The sequence below is a fragment of the Cornus florida genome, unplaced genomic scaffold (genome assembly GCF_030987335.1).
Source record: "Cornus florida cultivar Cherokee Brave unplaced genomic scaffold, ASM3098733v1 CherokeeBrave_3.0.0_Hap2_Chr01, whole genome shotgun sequence".
Taxonomy (NCBI): Eukaryota; Viridiplantae; Streptophyta; class Magnoliopsida; order Cornales; family Cornaceae; genus Cornus; species Cornus florida.
The window spans coordinates 74,028,557-74,053,218 of NW_026775571.1; the positions used below are offsets into that span (position 1 = coordinate 74,028,557).

At 38.9% G+C, this 24,662-nt stretch overlaps 1 pseudogene; it reads right to left on the reverse strand.

Annotated features, from left to right (window-relative positions):
- The window catches only part of LOC132301002 (isoleucine--tRNA ligase, cytoplasmic-like), a 50,980-nt pseudogene that overhangs the window by 16,989 nt on the left and 9,329 nt on the right, over positions 1–24,662 (reverse strand).

Consider the following 24,662-nt stretch of genomic DNA (forward strand, 5'->3'; position numbering starts at 1 on the left):
GGGTTTGGCTGTTCTAAGTGGATGACAGCTGGATCCACTACTTTTTCAAATTCTTGGGCCCCGAAAGATGTGCTGGCCTCTTATGGGGTTGAGTCTGTGGTTGTTCCTATTGATGGGCTGGTGGGTAGGGCATCCGGACTGAGTGCCCCTTCTTCTTGTGGGCTTGCGGTTGGCATGACTGGAATGAGGCCTTTGCCTTTGGATGTGGGCAGGTTGCCATTATGTGGACCGGATGGAGGTGGAGTGGCCCATCCAAAAGAAGTTGTTTGTTTGGCTCCTGGACCTGATGATTTGGGCTGTGGAATGAAGAATGGACCGGGTTCTTCTAATTTTCTTTCTGGCCAGTTTTGGGTAACTGATTTGGGCCTTTATGTGATATTGTAGATGGCGTTGACTCTCAACCATCTGGTGCGTTCTCCGAAGGTTCCAGAGGAGCTCGGCGTTCAAAGGGGCTTGCGCAGGGGCACCGTTTGAAGAAGAAGGTGTTTCTTCCCTCTTTTTGCAAAAGATGGTCGAGAAAGGAGAAGCAGAAGTGGATCCAGAATTCGCAGCTTGACTCTGATTCGGGTAAGTCTTTTGCTTCGCTTGGGCCTTCTCCTTTTCTCCCTTCTTCTTCCTTTTCTTCTCACCCTTATGGGGTGTCGAAGGAGCTTGGGGCTGAAAAAGGGTGTGGTTTCTTCCACTTCAAAATGTTTGTCCCCGGTTTTTGAAAGGGAGCTGGAGCTTGTTTGTGAGGATCGACATGGTGGGAACAGTGGCAACGAGCTGGGAACCTCTCGGCTGTGTGATGTTAACAGTAAAGGAATTACTCTGTGTGTGGGCCGAGATGTGAAGATCAAGATTGATGATGTTTCAACTGCTGTGCTTTTGAATGAATTGCGGGCTCATCTTGCTTCGAAAGGTTTTCAGAATGAGCAGAATGATCATTTGGCTGATGAAGTGTTTGGGACCCCATTATCTAGCTGTTCTCCATGCCCGTCTGCTGTTAAGAATGGGGAGGATGGGTCGTGTTCCTCTTTACATGGGGATTTGGGAATGGTTTTGTGGACGGATGTGAGTCTGATTTGGAATTGCTTACCCCTTTGGTTGTTGTTAGACCGGAAGGGGATTTTGTGGAAGGGACTGGTTTTGTTGCAGGTGTGGCTGACTTGGAGGATGATTGGGTGAGGGAAAAGGGAGTTGAGGTGGGTGGGGGGTTTCTTTTGAGGGTAAGATGGAGGAGGCGACAAGTTTATTCCTTAATGTTCTTAATGCCCAGTTTGCTGATAGAATGGGAAGTAGGGGGAGTATCCCAGTGGAGAGGGAGGAGAGGGGGGTTCCGAGCCCCTCAACTTTCGTCACTTATGAAAGGAGGAGTAGGGGGTCTAGGGAGAGGGCTAGTGGAAGGAGGGGGGAGAATGTCAACTCTACTGTTTCCCTATGAAGCTACAAATTCTTTCTTGGAATGTCCGGGGTCCCAACGACCTGGCTAGAAGATAAGTGGTGAAATCGGTGATTCGGAAAGCGGGTGGTCACGTTGTGTGTCTGCAAGAAACCAACATTGCCTCGATGACGGATGTGATTGTTCGAAGCTTGTGGGGAGGGAGATTTGTGGAGTGGTTTGCTTTGGATGCGATTGGCTCTTCAGGTGGTATCCTGATTATGTGGGATAACTGGTAGATCTCTTTGTTGGACTCTCAGGTTGGGCTTTTCTCGGCTTCCTGCGTTATCTCTATGGTGGAGGATGGTTTTCGTTGGGTTTTTTCTGGAGTCTATGGCCCTTCAGAGGATAGTGTCTGTCATTTGCTCTGGGAGGAATTGGGGGAGATTCGTAAGAGATGGTCGATGCCTTGGTGTATCGGTGGGGATTTCAATGTTGTGTGTTCCCCTTTTAAGAGATCGACAGGGGCAGGTGGACAGCCGACATGGTGTCCTTCTCGGAGTTTATTGACCCTTTTTGTTTGTTTGATTTGCCTTTGGTGGGTGGGCCTTACACTTGGTCCAGTGGTCGCTCTCCTCCTACTCTCTCTCGACTTGACAGATTCCTTTTGTCGAGTGATTGGGAGGAGAAGTTTTCTGATGTTGTTTAGACCACTTTGGCTCGCCCTTTGTCTGACCATGTTCTGTTGATGTTAGATTGTGGTGGGTTGCATAGAAGAAAGTCCCCTTTCAGATTTAAGAATATGTGGCTTCGGGTTGAGGGTTTTCTGGAGCAAGTTTGATCCTGGTGGGTGGGGTATGGAGTGATTGGCTCCCCTAGTCATTCTCTGGTAGGCAAGCTGCGTCTTTTGAAGAATGATCTTAAAGTTTGGAACAAAGAGGTTTTTAGAAATTTGGCTTGGAGGAGGAATCGAGTTCTCTCTAAGATTGCTGACATTGATAGGATGGAGGGTCAGGGTCTTTTGCCGGTTCCCTTGAAGCTTAGGAGGGTGGAGTGTCAGGCAGAGTTTGCTGAGATCGCTGTCATGGAGGAGATTTCGTGGGGACAGAAGTCTAGAGCTTTGTGGCTCAAGGAAGGTGACAATACTACCAAATTTTTTCATAGACTTGCCAATGCTCACAGAAGGGGCAATCATATTGGGAGGATTCAGGTGGATGGGGAGATGTTTTGTAAGGAGAAGGATATTTGTAAGGGTTTTACTGATTACTTTTCGAATTTGTTCACTGAACCAACTGGTTGGCGACCTTTGCTGGGCCTCATTTTGACTCTATTTCGAGTGAGGAGTGCTCTGCTTTGGAAGAGCCATTTACAGAAGAGGAAGTTTTGTCTGCTTTGAAAAACTGTAATGGGGATAAAGCCCCTGGTCAGATGGTTTTTCTATATGATTCCTTTTGGAGTGCTGGGAGGTGGTTCGTGAGGAGGTGATAGGCTTTTTTCACGCTCTTTTGAGAAGAGCTTGAATGCCACTTTTCTTGCTCTTATTCTGAAGAAGGGAGAGGCGATGGATGTTAGGGATTTTTGCCCTATCAGTTTGGTGGGATGTTTTTACAAGTTAATTGCGAAAGTCTTGGCCTCTAGGTTGAGGAAGGTTATGGATGGCGTCATTTCTGACTCTCAGCATGCCTTTGTGGGAGGTCGTCAAATTTTGGATTCAGTTCTTATGGCTAGTGAATGTGTGGACTCCCGTTTGAGTTGTGGGGTTCCGGGTGTTTTATGTAAGTTGGATATTGAGAAGGCGTATGATCATGTGAGCTGGAGCTTCCTCCTCTACTTATTGGAGAGGATGGGGTTTGGCGGGCATTGGAAGAGATGGATTCTTTTCTACATTTCTAGTGCTCGGTTCTCTGTCGTTGTGAATGGAGCTCCCACGGGTTTTTTCTCTTGTTCGAGGGGCTTGAGACAAGGGGATCCGCTTTCTTCATTCTTGTTCCTTTTTGTGATGGAGGGTCTTAGCAGATTGCTAAAAAGGGCTGTGGAGTTGGGTTTTTTTAGAGGTTTTCGGGTGGGCAGGGATGTTGCTAGTCAACTGGAGATTTCCCACTTGATGTTTGCGGATGATACTATAGTGCTTTGTGATGCTGATGCGTCCCAGTTGAGATATTTGAGATGCGTTTTGATTTGGTTCCAAGTTATCTCTGGTCTTAAGGTGTATGTTGGTAAGAACGTTCTTGTTCCTTTTGGGGATGTTCCTGAGATTGAGATGTTTGCTCAGATTCTTGGTTGTCGCACTGGCTCTTTTCCCATTTCTTACTTAGGGTTGCCTTTGGGAGCCCCTTCGAGATGTGTGGGGAGCTGGGATCCGGTTGTGGATAGATTCGAGAGGAGGTTGGCAGGTTGGAAAAAGCAGTACCTCTCGAAGGGGGATCGGGTTACTCTGATTAAGAGCACCCTTTCTAGCTTCCCCACTTATTTCATCTCTCTTTCAGATTCCTTCTTCAGTGGCTGAGAAAATTGAGAGATTGCAGTGCAGCTTTCTTTGCCGGGGAGGGGAGTGGAGAAGAGTTCAAGTATCATTTGGTTCAGTGGAAGCATGTGTGCCGTCCGATTTGGAGTGGAGGCTTGGGGTTAAGGAGGTTGGTGCCTTTCAATAAGGTTCTCCTTGGAAAATGGCTCTGGAGGTTTGGGATTGAGAGGCATTAGCTTTGGAGGAGAGTTATCGGAAGCAAGTTTGGGGAGAGTAGTGGTGGGTGGTGCTCTCTTGAGATGCGTGATCCTAGGGGGGTGGGGGTTTGGACTTTCATTCGGAAGGGGTGGGATGATTTTTGCAAGCATGTTCGTTTCGGATCAAGGATGGTAGGAGGATCAGATTTTGGGAGGATCTTTGGTGTGGGGAGCTTCCTCTTGCTCTCGCTTTCCTACGGCTCTATAGGATTGCTTCTCACATATCTTGAAAGTGCCTCCAAAAACGAACATCCCAAGTTAGTCTCTCACAGACACGCCATGGTGGTTGACTGTTATCACCTTGATAACGAGAGACTGACTTGGGATGTTCGTTTTAAGAAGCACTTTCAAGACTGAGAGATTGAGGAGGTTACTCGCTTTTTGGAAGTTCTGTATCGCCAGGAGATCACAGTTGGGGATTCGGATTGTTGGCTTTGGGATCCTAACTCTCAGGGTTGTTTCGAGGTTATGTCCTTTTTTAGGTGCCTTTCGATTGGTACCGAAGGCCCTTTCCCATGGAAGTCTATTTAGCGTTCAAAGGCTCCTCTTAACGTAGCCTTTTTCGCTTGGACTTCCGTCCTAGGCAAGATTTTAACCCAGGATAATTTGAAGAGGAGGAATCAGGTGGTGGTTAATCATTGTTATATGTGCGTGTGCGATGAGGAGACAGTTGACCACCTTCTTTACACTGTAGCATGGCCAGAGACTATTGGGATTTGATGCTTGGATTTTTTGGGGTCCATTGGGTTATGCCTAGTTCCTCTAGAGGGTTGATTGAGGCTTGGAGAGGTGTCGGTTCTCATTCAGGATGCTTGGAGGGCTACGCCTCTTTGTATTTTGTGGTACATTTGGCTCGAGCGAAATACGAGATATTTTGATGCAAAGAAGAAACCTATTTCTATGCTTAAGTTCTCTATTATTTCCACTCTTTTTTATTGGGTTTCAGGCAGAGATTATAGATCTATAGAGGAGATTATTGTTTTTTTTGCCTCTTTGAAGGTTTAAGGTGCCTTGTGGCCCTTGTGTTTCTTTGGGTTCCGCTCCCCTTTTGAGCGTTTTCAATATAATCTTACTAATAAAAAAAAAAAATTGTAAATGCAAAAAGGGAAGTACTTGAATTGGACAGCTTGTGAAGCAAAAGGTTTTAATCTCATGTTCCAGGGCATGGCTATAAACGGACATGTACCACGGGTTCTCAAGGAAGCTAATCAATAACTAATTTCAATTACACTTCCACTAGGGCTTTGAAATTGATGAAGGAATTTACATATAATAGAGAATTAGTTCATTAACTTCATTCTACTAACCAGATTTGTCAAAAATTTCAAAGCTTGAATATGGTAAGGTATAAACATAGATATTTTATTAGTTAGATTATCATATAAACAGTTGGCAGAAAGTAAGATTAATTGTACATGTTATAAACAAAAAGTCAAAAATAAATAAAAATATATAACCCAAAATATTAGAAATTTTATTCACGGACCTCTTTTAGTTTTCCAGTTATATGATCAAGAAACTCGGTATCCGGATGAACTACAACCATCTCCCTGCAATCCATAGAAATAATGGAAATTCTCTTTTAGAAGAAACAATACAAATGAGTGAATAAAGAAAAAACAGGAGACAAGCTAAAAGCACAACCTAAGTGGAGTTTTAAGAGGCTTGTTATTATGCTCGCGGATATTGCGGGCAAAATCAATAATCGTCATCGTTCTATTAACACTTTGTTCAATATGTTCCCCACCCTGATATGGCATAAACAGTTGTTAGATTTACTTAAATTGTATGGTGGAAAAAACAACAAAAAATTTCAGAAAAATCTCACAACAAATACGCATAAACAACGTAAGACATATTAATACACAAATTAACAATACCTTTCCTTCTTCTTGAGGAAATCTGCAATGGTGGATGCTTTCCTCTAATCCATTGCAAACTTTTCGCAAATTTTGGTACAGAACTTCAGTAAAGAATGGCGTAAATGGAGCCATTGCTTTGCAAGAAGTTAGAAGCACCTTAAACCCAAAACCCGGATTACAAGATGTAAGACAAGTAAAATTGGAATCAAGTATGCAATTCACAGAGGAATAGATAATGACAGATACTAAGTCATATAAAACACAATATTCCCAATAAGAACACATCAAACACTTAGCACCGAAGCAGAAACGATAGCATAATAAGAATATATACACTAGGTGCAAGCAGTTCAAGTTGACCACTGGCAAACATCAAGTCACACAGAGAGGCAGTACTGTCAATACAGCATCAAAACAATGCTCTAAGATATGAAAAGAATAACTTTGGATGATGACATGCAGTATGAACTCAAATGTCTATCTCACCTTCTCAGAACACAACAAGGAGCGAGAATGACACATTAGCAAATAGATATCTTTTAGGATTAGAACTCAGTGTCGACAAATTTCGTAACAAAAACAGTAGTATGTATCTTTATTATTAGCCTTTGATTAGTTTTGCAAAGGTCAGTTTGGATAGTTACATAATGCTATAAAGGACAATGTTTGGACAGAAAGATGATGCTAATTATGCCAAGAAAAGCAAAAATCAAAAAGCACAAAATAATGATGACATAAAAAGTGCACCGAAAAAAAAACAAAAAGGCTTGCAACAAGCAACGGTCTAAACAGTGCAGGACCAATGTTAAAGTCGTCATACCTGATATAAAGTTGAAAGTGCCGTCCTGCAATCTTCTTCTCCCGTCCGGCCTTTAAGTCTCTTACGGTTCAACCGCACATATATATTCGTAAGGTTATCAAGAAATTTCAGGAGATAAGGAACCACCTAAAAAGAAATTGGAGGTATAAATATTTGAATACCTTAGTAACGTAAGAAGTGAATATAGAATAACCTATGTTATATGTACAATATTATGCTTGTCGGCTGAGGGTATGTTTTTAGCTGCCAGTCCAATAAAAACTCAAACCCTACAACAAAATAGCATCAAATTTTCAATATTCTACCAAATAATACATGCCAAAATGCGGTGCTAGGTACAGTAATATAAAAGCTTTACCAAATTTGGAATACACATGTGAATAACTAATATATAAAATGTTTATTTCCAGTAATATATAAAAATTTGCCCCGTGGCCAGAGACAGTTGGGGCTTACTTTTTGTTATGTTTGGGATTCAGTGGGTTATGCCCCAGTCTCCAAGGGGTGTGATTGAGGCTTGGAGAGGCGGTTCATTGGGTTCCCAAGCCCGCGACTTTTGGAGGGAGGCGCCCTTGTGCCTTTGGTGGTAATTGTGGACGGAGCGGAGGGTGACGCCTTTCGAATAAAATTTTACTGATAAAAAAATAAAAAGAAAAAGGAAAAGGAAAAATGTCCATCTATTCCTTCCCATGGATAAATGGTATGGAGAGTAGTCAACAACTGGCACACAGAATGCCCAAAAAATTCCAAATCATGGATAAATTGGCCTTCTTTACTTCTTTCTTTAATGGAATGTTTTAACTTAGTCAATTACAAAGTTGAATTCAAGTCAACCAAAAGTTAATGGCTAGTACATTTTCTGACATATAACATGTTTTTTTGAGAAGTTTGGTAGAGGCTTGGAGAGGATGTACAGTGGGGCCCAAGTCCGTGACTTATGGAGGGTAGCGCCTTTGTGCGTTTGGTGGTGTTTATGGCTTGGAAAAAACAGTAGATCCTTTAAAGGAAAGGAGACATCTATTGGGGCGCTGGAGTTCTCCATTCTTAATACTCTTTTTCATTGGGTTGTAAGGAGAAATTGTAAATCCATGGGGGAGATAGTTGAATTTTTTGACTATTTGAGGGTCTAGAGGCCCTATTTGGTCTTGTGTAGCTTTTGAGGGATGCATTCCCCTTTTGAGGGCTTTCTATTACAATCTTACTTACCAAAACAAAAAATAATAATAAAATCAACTCAAAAAAACATCTTAAATTCTAGATAGTTAGTTCTAAGCCGCTCAATAATTTGACAATCCTTAACAAGCGATCAATGTAGCAAAAACACTACTCAAAAAAGTCTCGTCCGCTCTTTGAAATGCAATGGACACATCCATTATTTACAAACATTTCTTTTAACCAAAATCACAAAACCAAAAAAAAAAAATAAAAACAAAAAACAAAAAAAGAAAAAAGAAAATGAAGATGAAGCTGCCTAACATCGCACGCATGGCTGCCACAATTGCAATTTTAAAAATTCTAAAGCACGTTGTACAATAATATAATTATGTCTCTAATAATTGCCAAGTACTGTATTTCTGAATTATGCAGATATTGACATACAAACATAAAAAATAAATAACAGATTTATCACGATCATATATAATACATATGTTTATCTATGAAAACATCCTTGTACCACTTTGTCCACTTAGAAGCATTACACGAACATAGAAGCATGGATATGCGAACATGACAGGATCTAAACCACTGTTCTTTTTAGTTCAATGCGCTGACGAATGTTATCACAAAAATCAAATAAATAATGCAAACAGTAGTACTACCACAACATATTAAGAAACTAATGCAGTCTTAGGGAGTGGTATTTTATATACTTTTCTGTATTTGTTAGAGATAACTTTGTCTTTTCATCTTCTAGTTAGGCTTTTCATTAAATCTCATCTTTTGTAACTTTATTATTTTGTAATGTAACATATGAAGGCTTTTCTTCTCTCCTTTCCTGTGCAAACTTACAGCAAACTTATAGACTGCAGCTGATGGCACATACCTAAATGAGCTACCAGGTGACTCTTTAGGCCAGCCAATCCGACACCCGTAAATTCCGTCATCAATAAATTATGCTGCTACAACAGAGGACATGAGGCTCATACATATACCATCCCTTCACCACATGAGCTATGTACTTCTTTTTTTATTATTAGTAAAATTGTATCAGAAAGCGTTCAAAAGGGGAACGCGTCCCAAGAGCTATACAAATACCAAAACCAAAAAGGGAGTCCTATTGACCCAAAGAACCCAAAAAGTCGACGAGTTCATCTAAAGATATACAATTTCTCCCCATACACCAACTAAAAAGAGAACAAAAAGTAGAAACCTTCAACGCCCCAATGGAGATCAAAAGATCTTTTATTCCACTCTTTCCGAAGACTCCACCAAACACAAAAGGGGGTCACCCTCCAATAGTCACGAGCATGAACCCCCACCCTTTGGCCCCTCCACACGTCAATCAAATCCCTTGGAGTCCTATATACTGAATGAGCTATATACTTAATGAGAACCCTATAAGAGCTACATTAATAGTCTGACAGGTAAGGAGATTTCAAGCCCCTTTTTCTTACTATAGAAGTATTTTAATCATCTAAAGGCGTCACATTTTCTAACTACAACGTATTTCATTAAAAAGTACTAGATAAGTGATAATGTTTAGCAGAAATCTAACCGTATAGAGTCGATATGCATCCATTTCTTGGCAAACAAAATGAACGAGACTCTGAGTGGCCTAGTTGATCCACTGATCAAGCGCATTAGATGACTTTTGAAGAGTGAACTGTTCAATTGGAACAAATGGTGCAAATCCCTCGATCTCAAGTCTTTTTGCATTCTGAACAAGGAACCTGTATGCATTGTACCACGGCAAAAAAACATCTTTGACCTGCATCGACATCATTATCTGGTATTAATACAAGCAAGTGGAGATCAACCAAGATAAAAGGAAAATACAAAAAAGGAGGAGGAATACTAAAAATCAGCAAACCAAATGAAAAGATCAAATGAAACAAAAATCTTAATATGAAAGAAGAAAATAAAACTTTAGAAAATCACTCACAACACCATAAACTCCGTCCTTTTTGAAACGAAAAGGCTCTGCACGAACAACTGGTGAATTAATAAGGTACAGTCGTAACGCATCCTGTACAACAGACAAGTAAACAAACAAACGAAAAAGACAAGCAAGATCATGAAATGCAATAAAACATCCAAAAAGAAGAGAGATTTGAACAAGAATACTCGAACACCAACAAGAGCGGCAGCAATAATATAACACTGAAAAAAACATAGAACAACAACAATAATTAAATGATCCAAACAATAAGACTTACAGCCCCGTATTCATTAATGACTTCCATACATGGAGGATAGTTTTTCAATCTTTTACTCATCTTTTTACCATCCTCAGCAAGGATAAGCCCATTGCAAATGAGATTCCTAAATGCTGGTTTCCCAAATAATGCAGTAGACAAAACCATGAGAGTATAGAACCTGCAGAATGTAACACGAAGACTTAGTTTCCACTTTTAGTTTATGTTCATCCTTCAAGACAGCACAAGTTCCTCTAGTGTACGACGAGAGAAGGAGAAAAGACCCCATCCCCCGTAACTGTTAAACCATTCAGTACTTAACACAAAAAGGTTGCTTCAAACAACATCTATGAGAAGGGATCAACAAAAGGCTCCAAGAACAAGATAAAGTGATATGTTCACTATACGCTGGATGGAGAGACCAAAAATAATATATAGCCCAACTGTGATATATTATAAATTGTGTGTACATTTATATGTTCCATCCTATTACACACTCAAACACTTTTTAATACAGTATATAATTCTGAGCAGTGAGGTACAATCTATTTCCTAAATGTACAACTCAACTCGACTAAGCCTCTTCCCAACTACTTGCCTACAAGAATTCTATTTTCCCATTCCACACTATCCAACCACATATTAGGCTATTAGCATACCCTTGCAACTCTACCCACGTTAAGTTTGTTCTTCCCCTTCCCAAGATATTCCCTCAATGTGAACCATGTAACTCTTCCTAACTGGTTCAATCAATGATCTTCTTTGCACATGACCAAACCATCATAATCAATTTTCTCTAATTTTACCTCCAATCAGTGCTAGTCCAACTATCTTACGAATGCGTTCATTTCTAATTCGTACTTGCGCAACATTCTGTCCCTCAAAGAATAGCTGGTCTAATAACTGTTTTACAGATCATCCCTTTAAATCTTAGAGGGCACGCTGATACACAAAATGTCATATATACTCAATATTACCCATTGTGCATCCAGTTTATCTCCTTCGTTATGAATAATTGAGCCTAAATACCAGAAATGCTCAATTTGTTTGAACCTCATGACCCTTGATCTGCGCTACATCTCTATCTATATTTCTAAATTAACTAAAGTTACACTCCATCGTCGTATGCCTACCTTTTCTTAAAACATTTCCAGTCGTCTTGGTCAGTGTTATTAAAGGCCCAAGGCGCACCAAGGCGCTAGAGGTCCTTTGGAGCCTAGGCACGAGGCGCGTGCCTGAGTGAAGTGAGGCGCACAATTGAAAATTTAAAATAAATATTCATATCTCATAAGTCATATCAATATTCTAAAAATTAATATCAAATATAAAAAGGTAAATACATCAACTAAACAAGCATCCAACAACCATAAAACAGAGCACAAATTTGTTTTCTTGAAAGGCAAAACATAATTTGTTTTTTTGAATGGCAAAACAAAGCACAAAAAGAAATAAATCTGTTAAAAAAACAAACTGCTAACAAGAAAAGAAAAGAAAAAAACAAAGCCAAAAAAAAAAAAAAGACGTAGAGACGGAAGAAGTAGATGAAGAGAGATAAGTAGACGAGAAGAGAAAGAAAGTGTTAAGGAAAAAAAAGGAGAAAAAACCGAGCCCCACCAAAAAAAAAAGACTAAGAGAGGAGAGAACTAGACGAAGCTAGAGATGTAAACAAAGATAGGAAGAAAGGAATGGAGAAGAGAGGAGAGAGAAGTAGAGGAAAAGATAGATAGGAAGAAGAAAGAACTGACACGGCTTCGTCATTCATCTCTGCAACTAGGGCTTCGTCGTTCGTTTCACGTCTCACTCTTTCTTTGTTCGGTTGACGCTTTGACTCTTGGACTTTCGTATTTGTTTATTCTTTTGAATAAAAGTTTCTTCTCTCAAACGCTTGGGCTTTCTTATTTGTTTATTAAGTTGCCAAAAGTACCATTTTTGGCTTAAGAAATAGAATAATCATAGTTTTTTTTTTTTTTTAATCAGCAAGGCGCGCCTAGGTGCCTAACAAACAAGACGAGGCGCAACCGAGGCGCGCACCTAGTAAACATCAGTGAGCCTGGGAAGACAACAGGCGCTAGACCTGAGCCTCGAGCCTAGGCGCGCCTTTAAAAACATTGGTCTTGGTAGACAGAGATGGAAGTGTTAGAACCGATGTTGACATCTATGGTGTCAACAATGCAATTAAAAGTTGTTGCTAATGCAAAACCACCTTTAAAAAAAAAAGTGCAATTGCAGAGAGCAAGCAAAAAACAAGTCCTTTAATGCAAAAAAAGTTGGGGAATACATATATATATATAAGAAAACATATATATCCCTAAGCCTTATATATCCCTCTAATCCTAGCACACCAAGTATACATTAGTCTAATTGAATATTAAGCCAACAAAATATATGAGCTACATTTCTCCAAGACTAACAATTCCTAGGCCAAAGTCCTAATACCAAATTAATCCAGTCAAGAGCTACTAAAGCACTTACAAAGTACAACACAAGCTTCATGTGACAAATTAATTTGCAAACACAGCTTAGTGTCATAAAAAATTTCAGAGACAAATTTTATCAACAGAAAATGAAACAACAATGTTTAAGAACATGCTAAAAAAGTCCATTACATGCTTCAGAAGGCTTTAAAATATACAATTAATTAATTAATTAAATTAAATTAAAAAACCACTAGAAGGGTGAATACAATAAAGGATAGGTTGAGAAGGCAGTAAGGGAATGGTTAGAAGGAGAAGAGAGGCGAACAGAATTAGAAAAAGAACAAAAAAAATTAGCTCAATTTAACTGCAGTAGAGAAGATTGAGAATAAGATAGAGAAAAAAAGGAGCAAGAAACGGGGTAATACAAAATAAGAACAGGAGATAGAGTGAATTTTTCTTTTTATTATTATTAATATTTTTTTGATAAGAAAGTATTCATTGAAGAGCACCTAAAAGGGAGACGCAGCCCAGAACAAGCTGCGCAAAAACTTATAGCCTCAAGCCATCCCCAAAAGCCAGCAGAATAAAATAAAAAGAACAGAAAATTAAACCCCCAAACCCAAAAGAATAAAATACAAAGAACAGAAAATCTAAACACTCCCCAAGGGGACTCCACCCCATCAAATAATATCCTATTTCTCCCTTTCCATAAAGCCCACCATAGGCAAAGGGGAGCAGTTCTCCACGCATCTCTCGCCATCCCAACCATCCCTAGCTCTGAGGCAATGGGGAAGTAGATGATCCACCGACTCCCCATCCCTCTTTCACATACAGCACCAGTTCACAATAATCAGACGCCGCCTCCTCAGATTGTCATGAGTCAGAATCCTCCCTGGACCCCAGTGCTGCAGTCCAACCAAAAAAGGCCACGCTTATTTGCCAACTTTTCATTTAATCTTAATGACATATCACTGAAGTCAATTAGTTTGTCATTTGATGCATGTGACCCTTTCAGATGAGTACAGCCCCCAAAGCATAGGTTACGAACGCCAAAAATAAAATATTTGAGGAAAGCCCACAAAAAAGGCTAGCAGTAAAGAATATTAAAAGGGAATGATCCTAATACCCTAACCTACACCAAAACTTCATACATAAATAAGAAAATAACAAACAGAAGCTTGGTAGAAGTCTGCTCCAAGTTCCTTTATAGATTCATCCAAGTACTAGAAACAATTATAAGAGAGGCAAATAGTGGCAACACCATTTCCTCGAAACTAAAAAGAATCTTATAATACATTTTTTTTTTTTTTTGATAAGTAAAATATATTAGAAAAGCGTTCAAAAGGGGAACGCGTCCCTAATACAAAAGAACAAAAACCCTAAGGACCAATAAGAATCTTATAATACATCAGGACAATAAAGCAAAAAACTACAGATAGAACCAACGAAAATGTGCTTTACTACATCAAAGAAGTAGCATAAACATACAAATAGACGAAAAACTGACCATCCACGAGTTTGATCCAGCCCCTCTGCCACAAAATGGCCAGGGAAATTGTTCTCAAAAAGTTCAGCATTCTCAAACGGATAATGGATATAAGCGTAAGGCATGGACCCGCTCTCAAACCAACAATCAAACACCTGAAAACAAAAACATGTTTTAATAACAGCAGGCTGGAAAGAATTGAAACAGCCAAAATCTCTCCCTCACCCAAACAAAGACACAAAAGCAAGAAGAGGGAGGGAGAGGGGGGAATGTCCTTACCTATGGCCTTCTCTACTCTATACGTCCCAATAAACAAAAACAGTAAGAAATAACATAAGGGCGTCATTGAAACAGGAACACAGGGTTAGATGTAAGAATCGAGGCGTGGTGATGCAGCAGCAAATTTCTTGAATCACTACATCTCAATATCCATTTTAAGTAAAAATGTGAGCAACAAAAGCCTTACCCATTGAATGTCGCACTTAAATGGGTTGTTGGCAAAAGAAGACAAAAAACAGCCCCAACTTGTGGCAGTATTTTGCAGAAAATGACTACTCGCATACTCAAACCTGTGTCCTCCATGCCTAAATTTTAATTGTACAATGGAAAGATTCCTTGCAATGAAGGTATCTTAATAAAACAAAAAGAAACTCTAAGCTCTGCAATTGTTTTCAAAATAAAAATTCATAACTAAGTAACAAAAATCCGTTTCCCCAATATTTAAGAAGAAGAAAAGACAATGCATGTTTTAGTGTCAATATAGGTATTACTCAAGAAAGATGGTGCACAATAGTCTTACAACTCAGTAGAAAAGTGTGAGGAAAAAATCATCAAAAACCGAAATTCCAACTATATTCCATCTGATAAAAAGTAACTAAAAAATAACTCTGGTCATTTCACTTGCCAACCAGAACTCTGACAGAAGATATAAGGATGGCTTATAATTTTTAGTTGGGAAAAAATACAACATACAAACTTAAATTCCGGATAAACATTAGGATCTTTTGGAGGTCCAGTTTCTCTAATCCATAAAAGAACTTGTATTAAAGTCTTAACTGTCAAAAATATAATATCAGCTACAAGGGTAACAGAAATTCAGAAATCAGCTCACAAGTTTGGATCCCCAGCTTGACATAAACAGTACAAACACTCTGAACTTTACAAAAATGATGGATGATTTAAATTGTCTTCCAAACCTTGAACAGCTCAAGAGTCAACTAGGAGAGGCTCAAACAGTAAAAGAAACATGAAAAGAGCTTGGAGGCCTCAGCTTAACGACTCCAAGATCCATAACCAGGAAGTGTGAAAATAAATTTCAATTTACTCCAAGTAAACTCAAATTACTCTAAGTAAGAATAAGTATGCAAAACAAGAAATTGTAAGCTGACACTCAGAATTGATGGTCTTACATCATCTACACGTCGAAGCATGCCAAAATTAGGACCACGGCCGGAAGGAATAGTGATGTGATCAATATGGTGACGATGCAAGTCAGTCACCTGCAAATTATTTGGAAAAATAATATCATTTAGCAATGCTAACTTAATAGAAAGTTAGGAATCGTGAAATTAAAACAGGAAATTATGGACAAAAGAACTTGGAAACTAAAAGAATAACAAGTATTTACAAATACAAACCAAAGATAGTAAAGGCATGACAATAAATTAAGAAAAAAACTAAATTTCTGAAATTCTAGACATATGATAAGGTTTATGGAATGATGTTCTACATGAATGCAACAAGCTATATCAAATTTTCTTTTCGCATGAACTTCACGCTATATTTGTATTTTAGTCTGCAATAGCTAGTGAATAAAAAGAGCAGTATATAAGCCAAGCACAGGACTTCCATGCGACAAAAGAGAAACGATAACAACAGAGACTGGCAATAATTTCTCTTAAATTGTAAAAATTACGGAAAAAATTAAATGCCACAATGGTCAATATGGTACAAGGCACTCTTTATAAACCAAGGTGAACTACAGCTTTGGTGTTTGGGGACGGCTTGCTTAAAATGCAAGCCTTCAGGAGCATGTTCACAATACCTTCTAAGAAACAATGACAAAATATCAATTGAATCATGAAAGGATTTGCAGCCAAGAATGCCGAGAGAGAGAGAGAGAGAGAGATAGAGAGAGAGAACTTACTTTGACTCCAGAAAGCGTTTCAAGTTTATCAATTGAATCCATAACTATTGTTTCCTCGCCTTCCTCGCTAATCCATAGTGGAAGAGGAGTTCCCCAGAATCTACTTCGACTAACAGCCCAGTCTCTCGCATTTTCTAGCCAATTGTGAAAGCGTTTTTCCTGAAACATGACTTAAAAAAGATAAAAGGCAGCACTGACAAAAATAAATAAATTTAACTGGGGTAGAGGAGAAAAAAGACTAATTTATGTTAAATCCAACAGGTAATAATAATTTATACAATCTTTTTTTTTTTTTTGGATTAGTATGACAATTGTATAGAAGCGCTCAAAAGGGGAGCGAAGCCCAAAAGAACTACACAAGGCCAGAAAGGGCCTCTAAACTTTCAAAGAGTCCAAAAATCAACAATCTCCTCTAAAGATGTATAATTGCTCCCCACAACCCAACAAAAAAGAGTGGAAATAATAGAGAACTTAAGCATAGAAATAGGATTCTCCGCTCCTTCGAATGATCTCCAGTTCCTCGCGAGCCAAATACACCACCAGATACACAAAGGCGTAACCCTCCAAGCATCCCGGACTTGGACCCCCACTGTAAAACCTCTCCAAGCCTCAATTAATCCTCTGGAGGATCTGGGCATGAATAATTTATACAATCTAATTTGTACAATTTATCTTAAACCTAATAGGTAATAATCATAAATAAATAAAACAAACTATGAAACAATATTGGGTTCAATGAGTAGATTATTAAAACTCTAAGAACCTGTATTTTTACTTCTTAGAGACATATAAAGAAACAAAAAATTCTAAGTAAAAAAAAAAAATGTTTGATATGTCCAATAAGACAAACCAATAAAATCCTACATTTATTAACAAAAGGAAATTGGGAGGTTGGGATCCTGTGACTGAGAGATTTGAAAGGAGACTGGCTGGTCAAAAGAAGCAGTATCTTTTGAAGGGTGGGAAGATTACACTTTTGAAGAGTACACAGTCGAGTCTACCAACTTACTTTCTATCCCTTTTCCAAATTCCCGTATCAGTAGTTGAAAGGATTGAAAGACTTCGACGGAACTTCTTTTGGGATGGACGGGGGACGAGTTCAAGTATCATCTTGTTCGTTGGGATCAAGTGTGCAGGCCAACTCCATTAGGAGGTCTGGGTATTAGGAGGTTGGCCCTTTTCAACAGGGCTCTTTTGGGAAAGTGGTTATGGAGATTTGGTAGTGAGCACCATCGTCTTTGGAGGAAGGTTGTGTGTCGCTACGGGGAGGAGAGAGGCGGTTGGTCCTCAAATCCGGTCAGATTCGCTAGAGGTGTGGGTGTTTGGAAATTCATTAGTAAGGGATCGGATGAATTTTCTAAGCATATTAGATTCAGAGCACGGGATGGCAGGGGAGATCGGTTATGGGAAGATTTATGGTGTGGTGATCGCCTATTGGCTCGTTCATTTCCCAGACTTTTCCAGATTGCCGTGGATACACATGCTTTGGTGGCCGACTGTTATCGGCTCGATAACGGTAGGCTTGCGTGGGATGTGCGTTTTCGGCATTCCTTTCAAGATTGGGATTTGGAGGAGGTTCAAGGTTGCAGGTTTGTTGGAGTTGTTGTACGGACAGGAGGTAGATGGTAGTGGCACAGACTCTCTAGTTTGGGTGCCTTCCTCTCAGGGGAGATTCGAGGTTCGTTCCTTATTCCGTTGTCTATCTAATTTTCATAGTTATAATTTACCTTGGAAAACGGTGTGGCGTTCCAAGGCTCCCCTCCGAGTGGCCTTCTTTGTTTGGACTGCTGTTTGGGGCAAAATTTTAACCCTGGATAATTTGAGAAAGAGAAAACAGATTACAATCAATTGGTGTTGTTTTTGCAAGAGAAGTGGCGAGTCTATGGATCACCTTTTTTTGCATTGCCTTGTAGCATTGCCCTGTAGCTCACGACTGTTGGAGCCTTATCTTTGGCATTTTCGACATCCATTGGGTTATGCCTTGGTCCTCGAGGGGTTTGATTGATGCTTGGCAAGGCTGTAGTGTGGGAGCCCACGCCCGTGAGCGTGGGAGGGTGGTTCCCCTTTGTGTCTGGTGGTGCTTTTGGAAGGAACAGAACAAAAGATCTTTTGAAGAGGAGGAATCTTCCTTAGGGGCCTTGAAGTTTCATATTATTAGCTCTCTTTTAGTTGGGTTTTGGGGAGAAATTGTACATCCATTGATGAGTTTATTGATTTTTTGGGTTCGGTGGGTCCTTAGGACCTTGTCTCTAGCTTCGGCCTCTATATAGCTCTTGGGACGTGTTCCCCGTTTGAACGCTTTCTAATACATTTTACTTATAAAAAAAAAAAAAAAAACATTGGGCCTTCTCTAAACAATTCCTTGGCCACTAAAAAATGGGCAGGACTGCAGATTCTAATTTTAGGGACCCAATGAGAAGAACTTACTCCTCTGCTAACCGAGTGGAGATACGATTGAGCAAAGGCAAAGAGGAGTTCTCTGCAGGTCCCTCCGACGGTCAATCTCAAAGATTGAGCAACTTCCATAAGCCTCGATTTAGATCAAAAGGCCAGAGATGGTCCCGAAACCAAAAACAGAAATAGGTAAAGTCCACCAAACTTATGGAGGCGAGTCATTTCCTGTCACTACGGGGAGGGAGAAGGAAGGTGGCAGTAAACGGAGGCGAGAGCTCTAGCGGATATGGGTACTAGGAAACTAATCCGGAAGGAATGGGATGAGTTTTCCAAATGAATCCGGTTGCTTTGGCTCGTAGGTTTCCTTGTCTTTTCAGGATTGCTGTGAAGATACATGCTATGGCTGTTGACTGTCATCAGCTTGATAATGAGAGAGTGACTTTGGATATGCACTTTCGCAGACAGTTCCATTATTGGGAGCTAATGGAGGTCAAAGATTTCCCAGCCTTGATTTATAATCAGGTGGTAGAGGACAGGGTTATTTATGAGATGGTGTGGGAGGGAACCTTAAGAGGGGTGTTTGAGGTTAGATCTTTCTATCAGACTATGATGGAGATCCTTGGCTCCAGTTTCCCTTGGAAAGCTATTTGGAGGACGAAAGCCCCTTTGAAGGTAGCTTTCTTTACTTGGCATGTTGCCCTTGGCAGTATCCTTACTCTTGACAATCTTAGAAGGAGACGTCAGATTGTGGTGAACTGATGTTGCATGTGAAAGAAGTCGGGCTATCTTCTGCTTCACTACCCTGTAATGAGGGATGTTTGGGCTATGTTCTTGGCTGCTTTTGGTTTGACTTAGGATTTTCCAGAATCCACGGAGGACATGTTAAAGGCTTGGAAAAGGTGTATAGTGGAGAGCCAAGACAGAAATGCTTGGAGAGTCACCCCCCACTATTTATGGTGGGGTTTGACATTTGTGGCGCAAGAGAAAAAGGAGATCTTCTGATGGGGAGGAGTCTCATATTTGGTCTCTCAAATACAACATATTGTCTTCTTTATTCTTTGGGGTTAACAGGTGGAATTGTAAATCCATGGATCTTCTTTTGGATTTTGTGGATAGTTTAAAATTGCAGTGTCGCCGTAGGCGGCTTTTGTATTCCTTAGGGAGCGTTCACCTTTAATGAATTCTTACTTATCGAAAAAAAAAAAAAAAAAATTCAATTAACATCTATTCTATCTGTATAACTAAGTTAAACAGGAGCTCTGTCTACATATAAAAGTTTGTTATGAAATGGTCGCCTAGCTGTAGTCGCATATCAGCTGCGCCCAATATGCAGGATTTCTGTTGGATCAGATCATGTGCTTGTACAGAAGCTTTTGGACCTAGTGAAAAGATCAAATCACAAACATTGCCAATAATGTTGCCACTACCACCATTGCAACAGCTACCACCCACCACTATCATGGAATAAATGGTCTCAAAATGTTGCCACCAACCCTACTGCCAAAACACAACTGCCGTAGCCACCATCCCCTTGACCAGATAAATACTTGTATTACATGAACTCTCCCATATGACATGACGTCACCAAGAGTTTGAGATCAGTGTGTGACACATCAACCTGAAATTGGACATCCGATCCTTCGCATCTAATGATTGAACAAGAAGCAAAAACTCAATTTGATGTCAGAGAAGAGTTTCCTATTTATGAGATGAATAGAGACCGCTTTTTATCACATGTCGTGTAACTTAAATAATAATGATTATATTCTCACTCAACAACAACAATCATTACGTTTGTTAAATCAATCATTACACTTTTTATATGACAATCAATCTGTTTAAATGATTAATGCATGTCTATGTAACCATGCGCAACTTCCCATACAATGTGTTAAAGTGATTAATACATGTCGATGTATCCGAGTCCATATAAAATAGAACATCACTATTTATGTCACCATCCATCTGACATATTTTGTTGTAATTACTAAAACACCACTATTTCATTTTTTTCTTCTTTATTGATTTGACTAGGCTAGTTTCAAACCAAACATCTATTTCCAAACTTACTCCATACTTTTACAACATATTCCAAGACCAAGGCACGGCATGCCTTTGTTAAAGCCACCTACATCACCATCTCAACCATCACCATCAAATTGTCATGAACAACATTTCTTCCATCCTGACCACCACTGTCATTGACACTGGCACCACCACCATTGATAAGGCTCATCTATCCATCACCACCACCGCTTCGACATCTCGTTCCAATTTTTCAATAGACTATTAACCAACTCTTAATCAAAACTATCTAAAATTTTGTGCAAATCACAACAGGAAAATTTACATAACGACCATTGAAACAAATAAATAGCTATTATTATAGGATTTATGATTCCGTAAACCCAATGCGCAAACTCTAAATGCCTAAAGCAAACACACAAAATACCTCTAAACTAGAGCTAGGAAAAAATAGGCTAGCATCTCTGGGAAGCTGGATTGAATCAGATGTCAACCTGAGCAACGGCTGAAGAATGGATCAACTACCAATGGTCCAAGGCAACCAAGTTTATCAACTCCTACTCAGTTTGGTAGTTTACACTATTTCAGGATTTAATTGTCGTGTTATATATAAAAAGATGGCAAACCTTTACAAATTCAGGGACCCAGTATGTTTGTTTGTTGTTTTCTAGCAGTTGATCTTTCAACTTCTCCACTGCAACAAACCTACATAGATAAAATAAAAATGCACCTCAATAAGAGTGAAACTACTAAACAAACCAAGGAAAATGTATATTGGCAACCAACAATAAAAGCACCACTAAGATACTAATAGCATCAGAATAAACATGCAGGGAAAAATAAATAACTAAACAACTATGTAAAAAAAGAATAACAGACAAAAACAAAAACTTAACAAGTGAAGGACAGTACTGCTGGTCTGCAACCACTCCAAGCACATTAGCAGCAAACAAAGATTGCAAGCATTACAAAACATACATAACGCACCACAAAGAAACTAATGGGAGAATAAATTTCACTTCCAAGTTATTAAATCGGAATTAAAAATCAGGCCTTTGCAAAAGCTTCCTCAAATATTATGTTACTTTTAAGAAACGCAAAAGAAAAAAAAAAAAAATTTAAATAAAAATAGACCCTCAAGGATTCATGACCTTTGCCAAGAAAAAAAACCCACCACTTTTACACTTCAGCAACATCAGTAAAAGTGGGAAGATCTAGTTACTCCAAATCAGGTCAATCAGAAACAATGGAGATGATTAAGAAACATATTAAGAAGCACAGTTTTAAGTTTCAAAAGAATTACGTGAAAATAGCAAAAGAATAGACAAGCAAAACAGATAAGGTAAAAGAACTTTTCAAAAGTAGCCCCATAAAGAATGGGTCAAAATATTGCAGCAATCAATTTCACAGGGAGAAAAGGAGGTGACCACTTCCTTAAATATATATATATATATATATAAAATTTCACCGACCTTCATAGATCAGACTTACAGAAATAGGAGTATGAAAATTAAATCCAACTAATTATCATATCTTTGGCCAAGTATCCCACAAAGAGACTCCCGAGAGCCAGCTTATCAATAGTCAAGCTGTTGGGAAGAATAACAGAGCAAATACAAGTATTCATCCCTAATACTCTCACTAACAAAACATAATTCCATCGACCTTCATAGTTCAAACTCATCCATACCTATATATATAACCACAACTTCCACACAGGTCTGTACTGTTAAAACTTACCACTATTTCCCTTTTCTCCACCTATTGGGTCTAGTCTCCTCAATCTTCCTGCTTCATTTTCTTGCTCTGGTCCTTCACGCCTTTGCTTATTAGTAAAAAGAGTAGATATGAGCATACAGCACCCAATAAGTAAGTCATAAGCTCTACCCACACTTCTTACTATGTAATTTCATCTCAGAAACACAGCCTATCATTCCCTGGCTTCCATCTCTACAATGGAAGAATCACCACAACAACCAACACTTCAGAGAACTATCAACACAACTCCATCCATTGCATATCATAAGCACCAGTAGCACACGTCACAACATAATAAATCCAACCTTAGTTTCCAGTATTATTTTACTGAACACACCAGATAGCATGAAGAAGAAAAATCAAACTCCATTGGGTTGGTCCCATTATGCGGACAAAACCATCCTAACTGTTCCATTTTTACAAGTGATTTCAGTACTCTCTTATTCAATCTTAATAGTTCTTCATAAATCTAAAGAATTGAGTTGCTCACAGCTAAATCATCATATCAAAAGTTTAATGTTTTCACCTAGTGTAAAGAACCAGTTAATCATGTGCTGTTCCTACCAGCTCAAGATCACGGGCACCAAAACATAATTTGCGGAAGTTAAGAAGGCAAGAACTATCAAATCCAGTGTATGCTCAATACAGCCATTCACAATTAAAACTAGTTGGAAAATGCAATCAACAGCCTACCTTCTTGTGAGGACACTATAATTAAAGTTTGCGACAGAAGCAACTTAGAACTTGTCTCCTCAATCCACTCGAGACTTTAGGTTCCTAGGAAGTGGGTAAAAATTGGGGATTCTATAACCAAAAGAACATGTTTAAGAATGCGTTAAGTTTATATGCGTTACAGTGAATCTATACAAAATTTTGGTCCTAACAACAACCACAGTAATAAAAAATAATAATACAATTAAACCAAAGATCCAAGTGACATTTGGCATGGATATTGAGGAACCCAAGGTTCAAACATTAAGGAAAGAGAATATGTTTATTTCCTATAATTTTTAGTTTAATACAATTGAGTTCAAACGGAAAAAGGAAAAGAAAAAAGCAAGAACAGTGTCAGTGTAGTGACAGCTCAGGTGAAAAACATATAATTTAGGAAAGATGCGCACCAGCTAGGAACTGCCATATAAATAAGAGGAGTATCCGATCTCGGACAAAAAGGATAAGGATGGGTAAAGCTTCCAGATTTGAAGAGCCTGCCATTATCCTGTGCAAAAACAAATTATTTTACACAGAGAAGATTGTAACCATACAAACAAAACTGATGGGGAAATTACAACACGTGTATGTAAATTCTTCTTCAAAGGAAATATATATAATGTAACAACAACATCAACTGTATATTAATAACAAATTGTATTACAGAATGCCAAATGATCATTTTCCACGCGCTTGAAACAAAATCTACTGAGTGATAGACATGACAGTTGTTGTAAATCGTTACAAAGAGATCTGTTCAACGTTATTTCAAATAAGCTATGCATAACAATCCGAACACTTAGATATCAAGTGCCTGTATAAACAATTTTGGAAACATAAAAGATCTATTACTCAAATAAAATTGAAAAGGTTGTAATCATTCTTTCCTTCACCGCTTGAATAATATCTTTATCTGCTTCCTTGATATAGCGCCTACTGAAGTCAGTGATTTTTTCAGTAAAGAGGCCATCATCATCAACTGCTACGATAAGGTTCTCTCCCTACACCAATCAAAAACAAACTCAGATAAAACAGGGCAGATAGATGGAGATGGGGAGAGAGAGAGAGAGGAACAAAAATACCAACTTCTGACAGATGGAAGAAAAAATAATAATACATATAGTTGATGCAAGAACAAACCAAGAATAAAAGGCAATGATATTCCAACTGGACAACAATGAGCATATACTCAGACATGAATATTATAGTAAAAGGCAAGAAAGGGAACAAGACACCAGTTTGGAGGTTAAAATAGCTAGGAAGAAAATAAGTTAATAGAGATTATGAATATATAATCACTGACTTCATAAGTAAAAATTACCAATATATATATATATATATATATATATATATATATATATTTATTTATAAGAAAAATTATCCATATATTTGAAACCAAAATACAGCATTCATATCACCCTAGTAGATAAATTGCCTCATATCCAGCCGTTACTAGAGGGTGGGTCCTTGGTGCAATTGTAAGGTTTCTCTACTGTGACCTGAAGGTCATGGGTTATGAACGAAAAACAGAATCTCCACAGGCAGAGGTAAGCTAACCCTCCGCAGACACCACAATGGGGGAGCCTCATACACTGAGCTAGCCCTT